The sequence below is a fragment of the Hakea prostrata genome, chromosome 1 (genome assembly GCF_041222555.1).
Source record: "Hakea prostrata isolate BN-2017 chromosome 1, UWA_Hpros_2, whole genome shotgun sequence".
In the NCBI taxonomy this organism is placed as follows: domain Eukaryota; kingdom Viridiplantae; phylum Streptophyta; class Magnoliopsida; order Proteales; family Proteaceae; genus Hakea; species Hakea prostrata.
This window is the reverse complement of record NC_142600.1, coordinates 601,872-609,313: the sequence shown is the minus strand read 5'-3', so window position 1 is coordinate 609,313 and position 7,442 is coordinate 601,872. Positions and strand designations below refer to the sequence as shown.

The window sequence follows — 7,442 nt, the reverse complement described above, 5'->3', positions numbered from 1 at the left end:
GTATAAGTACTGGCGCATGTCGGGGTAAAACCTAGCCAAATGCAAGTCTTCTACTTAGTTACATCAAGTCAGATCCAGATACGTCCATTCCTCGTCCCCGACGATCCTTTCCGGTATCCTTCACACAAGAGTCCTCATAGTCCCTGACTACGGACTCATCAACCCTATTGATCATCCACATATGGTAAACGGGAAGCTCTCACGTCCTCTCACGGGTTGGTTACCGGTCTTAAGCGCCCGTGAGCCCAAGTCTAACCATATGCAACCCTACCAATAAATGGCCCCCACAATGTGATTCCTGTCCTCTCACGGGTTGGTTACCGGTCTTGAGCGCCCATGAATCCCCATTGCTACCACGGGTCGTTCGGTCTCAATACCCCTCCGATTAGGGTCTGACATAACAGGACATCCTAGCCAAACACTACTAGACAATCCTAGATATGTCATCCAACAGTTTAGGAAGGTGTCCAGAGGGCATCTCCGGAAACATCCCATAATATTCCCGTAGTAGTCCAAGAACAGAAGTGTCAAAAGGACACCTCTCCTTTCCAAACCATACTTAAGCATACACATGCATCAATTCATATCATCACATATATGGTAACTTCATATATGGAAAGAAATCAATAATTACAATCACTTGTATATAATTGGTAAGTAAATCATACATGAATCAATTCAACATGAATAAGTAATGCTACTGTAATCAAAGTTATGCAACAGTAGTATATCATTGTAAGAATCTAATTTAGGAATCATATCTATGATATTCAAATATAGAAACTAGATTCATGCTATCTATGTAATTAAGGAAATAACCATCCTTACCTTTTATAACTCGCAAAGGAATCCTAAGAAATCAAGTAAGATCTCGGCAAACTTGAGAAGAAGGTCCTAAACAAGTATATACAACATATTAGGAAAGATCCCTAACAGAAAAGATACCAAAACATCCAACATAGACCAATTCTGGAGTTGCTGTACTCATTGGTCGAGTGGATTGGTCGACTGGTCCGATCGACCAATCAGTCGACCAATGCGAGACGATAGCCTAAAAAAACAGAGTTTTAAGATATGAAATCCGAATTTGGTGGTTCAAAAGGGTACTAATCAAGGGCTAGACTACATCAGTAGTATTCTAACATATAGGGGACCTCAAAACACTAATCCAATCAAGATATCAAGATCCAAATTAGGAAACAAAAAGTTACCATAATTAAATCAACCATGGATCTTGATGAATTTGAAATAGAAAACAAAGACAAGAACAATAGGGGGATGGATCATTGCTTCAGGTAAAGGTATCATGAAAACATACTTAGATCTTCATGGAATAAGGCTTAGAAGCATAAATCTAAATAAGGAAATAAAACCTACCATATATGTAACTACCATGCATCATGAAGAACACATAGTAAGGTAGAAGAGAACAACTAGAGATTTATAGATTATGGATCATGGAAGGAAAACACAGTAATTAACTACTAACATGATCAACATAGAAGATCCAAAGAGATCAGAATTCAGATTAGAAGTTTAACAAAGATTAGATCATGGTTTGATCATGATTCCTTCAAAAGCTTGCAATGATCATGGTTAAGATCATTGTTCTAGCCTCAAATCCTTAGGATGATCATGAGAACATGTTCAGAGATGTTTGCAACAGAGAATGCAGCATCTCTTCTACTGTCTCAACTCAAAAAGGAAAGAAAAACAAAGATGGAGGAGAAGAAGAGAGAGTAGACATACCTTGTTGATGCAAAAAGAAGAGTTTCGACGAAGATCCGTCAAGAAAACACCAAGGATGCAAGAGAGATGACTTGCAGAGGTCTTTGGTTCGTTCAGAGAGTTTGGAGGCAGCAAATACGAAGTGGACTCGAGATTGGACTTAAATAGAGCAAGAACAACCTAATTGCCAAAGACAGCACTCATTGGTCGAGTGGATTGGTCGACCGGTGCGATCGACCAATCGGTCGACCAATCTTGACAACAAGAGCAAAACGAGGGAATTGAAGGTCGAGATCAAATCCAATCCTAAAGGGGTTTTGCACACAAGTCAAGTGACTTACCTAATAGGTAGAAATGCCTTCAAACCAAGATAGAGAGCACTCCAAGTCCATCAACTAATCAGATCTTCATCAGGATTCAGTTTCCATAAATAGAACCTCATCATCAACTTTCATGGATTCAAAGCCAGACACCAAGTCCTCTACTGGGATGGCCCAAAGCTGACTTCTTACTTTACTTCGGGTCATCGAACCTACAAATAACAAGGTTTCCGGGTCAAGGTTAGGGCGGGTGGGTTTTCGGGGGGGGGGGGGGGACCCCTTTTATAAAAAAAAAAAATTATTTTTTTTTGCCTACGCTTTTTAACAAGTGTTAATGAATATATACTTTTTGCCACCTTTCTTAAAAGTGTCGCCCAATATACAGTTTCTTGATTGCTTTTCAAAAAGCATTGCAAAAAAATATGAATTTCAATTTTGAATTTTCTTAGGTGAAAATCTATCTGGAGACCTAGATCACACTAGAATCAAGCTAAAATGAAGATAAGGTAAATTAAAACCTAATTTTATTTTATTAGAATTTATAAAATTTAATAATTTCATTTTGGGGTTTACGCCCTTAGACCCCCTAGTGCTAGAACCCAAGGAATGGACTAACCCATGTAATTTGTGAGAAACGAACAAATAACCAAGGTGCAAATTTCGCCCTGTATCGCCGGTTTGTTACCCAGCGAACCTGGCGATATGACAAAATCTCGCTAGAGAATCGGCGATAAAATTACGATCAACCGTCAATGGAGAAGATCATGCACTCAATTCGACCCACATCTTGGCCTTCAGGCATCCCTAGTTTTCTCAACACCACCTACAAATTTGCAATTCGATGACAGAGATGAAGCCATTGCCGTCCTCATCAAACACTTGAAAGCCTCTGTCAAATCTCCCTCCTCCTGCAACGACGAAGGCTCAGGGCTACTGGAACCATCACCCCCGCATGTCTTGTCATCATCGCCATCGCCACAGTTCTCGACAGCTTTCCCAAAGAAGGTTTCATTGAGTGACATGTGCAAGGCCTGGAAGTCTTTGAAAGCAAGGCCAGCTTCACTAGGCCTTAGATTCATTCTTTGTGGCTTTGGATTCTAACCCTAGCATTTCTAGGCTAGGTTCAGTTCTAAGTGAATGTTGTTGAGGCTTGGTGAGTGAAGCCGAAACGACGACGACACACGCCTCATCGCTGCTGCTTTGCTGCTTGCTGGCTTTGTCTCTGCCATCTCTCTCTCGTTGATCTCCTCTCAAATCGACCACCATTCTTAGCGCTGGGGTTTTTAATTTTGAAATATCGGCGATATACCCTAGTTTGGTGATAAAATGGCGAGATATCGCCGAATCGCATATCGGTGCTGGGCGAATTGAACCCAACACCGAAATTTGGCTATTTTGTGCACCTTGCAAATAAAAACAATGGTGAAAATCACCAGAATACCCTTTGTTGCCAAAATTAACAAAATGCCCTTGGTGGGCCTAGGTGCAATTAAGGCGTTAATGACCTACAACGTGGGATATTAGCCCTTAAATAGTGCTTTCACATATAATTAAATCCATTTGACTAATTAAGATCACCTAAATACAGGTAACTAGCATATAATGGTATTTTTTGTCTCAAATCTGACCCTGGTCCTGACTGAAGTTGATTGACTCCCAAGTATGGTCCTAAGAGGAAGATGATGAAACATGCAGAAGAAGTTAGACGCAGGCCGGCTAGGATGCCGGGCAATCGCCTCTGATGGCTAAGTCAATCCGGGATCAAATTAGGATTCTGAGCAAAGCTTGCTCAGAGATTATCCAGAAAATGTTAGTCCTTACCTGGGGATTTGGACCTTGTTAAATAGTAAGGGGGTTACCTTATTTTGACCCGACAGTGCCAAGTATGCCTGCTTGTCCAGCCGTGATTGGGGTAGATACTCGATTAGTAGTTTCCATATGTGTTGGCATGTCCTTTTTTTCCTTGGCATGAGTGAGGCATTCCTTATTAGTTTTATTTAACTAGGATAAGTCTTGCCCAATCAGCCGGGTGTCTGGCCGAGTGATATTGCAATCTTGTACAAGTATGTGTCCACACGTGTATCTCATTCGTAACACTAGCCCCCTAGCCCAAGTGATGGTGGTCATCATTGGGCAGGACTCTGATATTCAGCCCGAACCCTAACCTGGACACCCTGTTTGGTTTGGGTGAAGAAGGGCTTGTTTGATGTTTGACATTGAAGTTGGACCTTGAGTGCAGTGTTGTTATCTTTGGAATGTCCTAGGAAGTCAAGTCAGACCTCTCCCTTAGTGTAGATCCGAACACCCCGAAGTGAAGGAGGAAGACTTTGTGGGCCATCTCAATTGAAGACATGGAGTTTGACCCAAAACCCATTGAGATTGATGATGAAGTTCCCTTTTGGAAACCTTATATGTTTTGGAGTTGAACTGCATCTTGATGTTGAAGAGCTTGGTTGATGGACTTGAGGCCTAGTTGGACATGTTTTGGAAGGTCCCTCTATACTAGGTAAGTTGCTTGTTGAGTTGGGAGAAGCCCCATTGAAAATCTTGAGGTTTGGAGCTACAAATCCTTATTTTTGGGCAAGCTGCCCAAGCAGGGGCAGTTTGGTAAAACTCTATTTTTGGGGGTTTTAAAGCTCTATTTATTGGAATTTTGTGGTGAGCAGCCCCATTATGTACCTAAGCCTCTGGAGAAGGTGGGAAGGACATTAAAACCTCCTCTTCGAAGCCAAGGAAGATCTCCAAGCATCCATTTGAGTTTCTTCATTGAATCGTCTTCTACAAAGGTTAGTAATCGATTTGTTTCTTCTTTGATCTATTCTCTCTTCTATTTCTTCTTATTGATTAATTATAAGGAAGGTATTATACTGTAATGGTCTCTTCTTTGATCCTCTTAGCCTTAGAGTGAATTCCCCCCCCCATTCACTCTATGTTTCTTTGAAACCATATGGTGAGTTTCCTATGTTTTTTTATTTTTATTTTTATTTTTTATCTTGCCTAAGACCTTGAGTTACTTTCCCTTTGTTTTCTATCTACCTCTGTGATCCCTTTGTTTTTCTACTTATCTTTATGATTGTGGGAAAAGGTCTCACACCATTGTTAAAACCTTTTCTTTTATCCCCATAATTTGTGGGTGAATCCCTTTTCCCTTTCTACTTTGTGAATCTACCCCTGGGTTTATTTTTAAGGAAATTTTAGAGTAACCTTCAGGAAAGGGTATCCAATTGAAAACCTTGTTTTCTCTCATTGTTTGACCCTACCCAATTCCTATTCTTGATTTTGAAATACTATTCTCTCTTTCCCTAGAGTGAATCCTCATTCTCTCTAGTCTCTCCATGGGATACACAGATTGTCTGCGATAAAACCCTAATTTCATGGTTCAGTTAGGACTCAATCTTTTTGACCATGTTTGATGCTTAGACCTTCTTAGATAGTCTTAGTATGTTTTTGGGGAACTCCCCTTCGAATTTTGGAGTAACCAGATTTCAAATGAAGAAGTGATGACCGATTTAGGGTTTGTTGTCGCGTACTATTCACTTGGTCGACTGGGCCAAGCTGCCAACCAATCGACCCACAGAGTCAGTATCCTCAATTTTGCTTCTATTTCATCTCCAATCGTTTGGGTTTGTTCCTTATGTTCAATACATGTTTGTTTCGGGTTATTTTAGTGATCTTGGACTTGCCCATTGATCTCTTTCTCGAAGTTTACGAAGTCAAATTCAAGGTGAGTACTCCACTCACAATATGCATATTTACATACCTTGTTATAATGTGATTTGAATGCATGATTCAACTACTGTTGTTTTACTTTCTTTACATTACATTACTTCTGCAATTACAGTAGGTTACTCATATTGTGACTTACATACTGGATTAAATTATGAATGATGTGAATATGATTTGGACTTGATTGTGATATGTATGAAAGCATGATGTGATGTGAATGCCTAAGTTATGATTGGGGAATGGGGAATGCCCTTTTGGCGTTTCTGTCATTGGACACCAGTGGAGGTGGTATGGGATGCATTCCTATGGTGCCCCTTGGTGCTTTCCCTGATTATTGGGTGACATACCTAGGGCATGTCTAGAAGTGTTTGGCTAGGAAACCTTTGTCATATTTGACCCTATCGGAAGGGGAATTGAGACCGAGTGACTCGTGGCAGCAATGGGGATTTGTGGGCGCTCATGACCGATAACCAACCCGTGAGAGGACATGAATCACATTATAGGGGCCATTCATTGGTAGGGTTGCATGTGGTCGACTTGGGCTCGTGGGCGCTCGAGATTGCGGGAAGCATGAGTGGATGAGAGCTTCCCGTTTACTATGTGTGGATGACCAATAGGGTTAAGAGTCTACGTAGTGGGAAGGAGACGGTGACTCTAGTGGGAAAGGTACGGGAAAGGATCGCAGGAAGCAAGGAATGGACGTATCTAACCCTAAGTAGATGTGACTCAGTAGATGACTTGCATTGGGCTAAGATTATCCCTGTACACGCACTAGTACTCAAGCTAAACGGTGATGTGAGAGAGTGTTGACCTAAACCCCAGCCAAAGATGTCCAGGAAGGTTTCAGGACCCATTTAACAAACGGATAACCCAAGATGTCAGGAATGCTGAGGGAGAGTGATTTGAGACCCACCCAGAGGAGTATGGTGCTATGACTTAAAGTGTGTCTGCCAATAGAGACCAGCATACATATATAGAGTTAGAAGCATACTTGCACATATTGTTTCTTATCATTGCATTTATGTTTGCCTTGGATTGTGTGTGAAGATGTTTATTGTGGTTGGATTACTTGCTAAGTTCTTTTTGAGCTTACCCTTCAGGGTACATGTTTTTAGATGGTATTGCAGGTACCAATGACTTTGAGAACCAAAACTATGAAGCCTCTCAATGGGTGACCCATTGGGTTCCCAAGATGTTGGTAACTACAATCAATGTAGTGGAGCATACCCGTGTGATGATGGAGCGCATCGGAATTAGTCGGATCTTGAAGCTTTATTATTTTGTTTAGTATTAGAATGACTATTAATTTCCTTTCCTTTTCCTTCAGTTGTGATAGCTTAGAACTTGCTTTAGATTTCTGATCTACCTTCCGCTTGTTTGTGGAGTATATTTCCACTATACTCTACTGTTATCTTTTGATTGGTATTTTGTTATCCACACTCTGATATTCTTTTGTGATCCTTCTGAGATCCTTTATTGACTTTATTATTAAATTACTTGAATACAATGATTTGTTCTTGCTTTTGATTATATTATTGTGCTAAGTGGACATGATTGTTCCTAAAATTGATCTTTGGGGCTGTGGATCACACCTCCGGGTATTCCAGATAGGGTATTGGTTGGAGGGATGTGACAAAGATAGTACTTGTCGAAATGGAGATCGGTTCG

At 40.8% G+C, this 7,442-nt stretch overlaps 1 pseudogene; it reads right to left on the bottom strand.

The window, feature by feature from the left end:
* Nucleotides 1–2,790: 2,790 nt before the first annotated feature.
* Nucleotides 2,791–3,277, bottom strand: LOC149026500 (calcium-binding protein CML42-like; annotated as a pseudogene).
* Nucleotides 3,278–7,442: the final 4,165 nt, after the last annotated feature.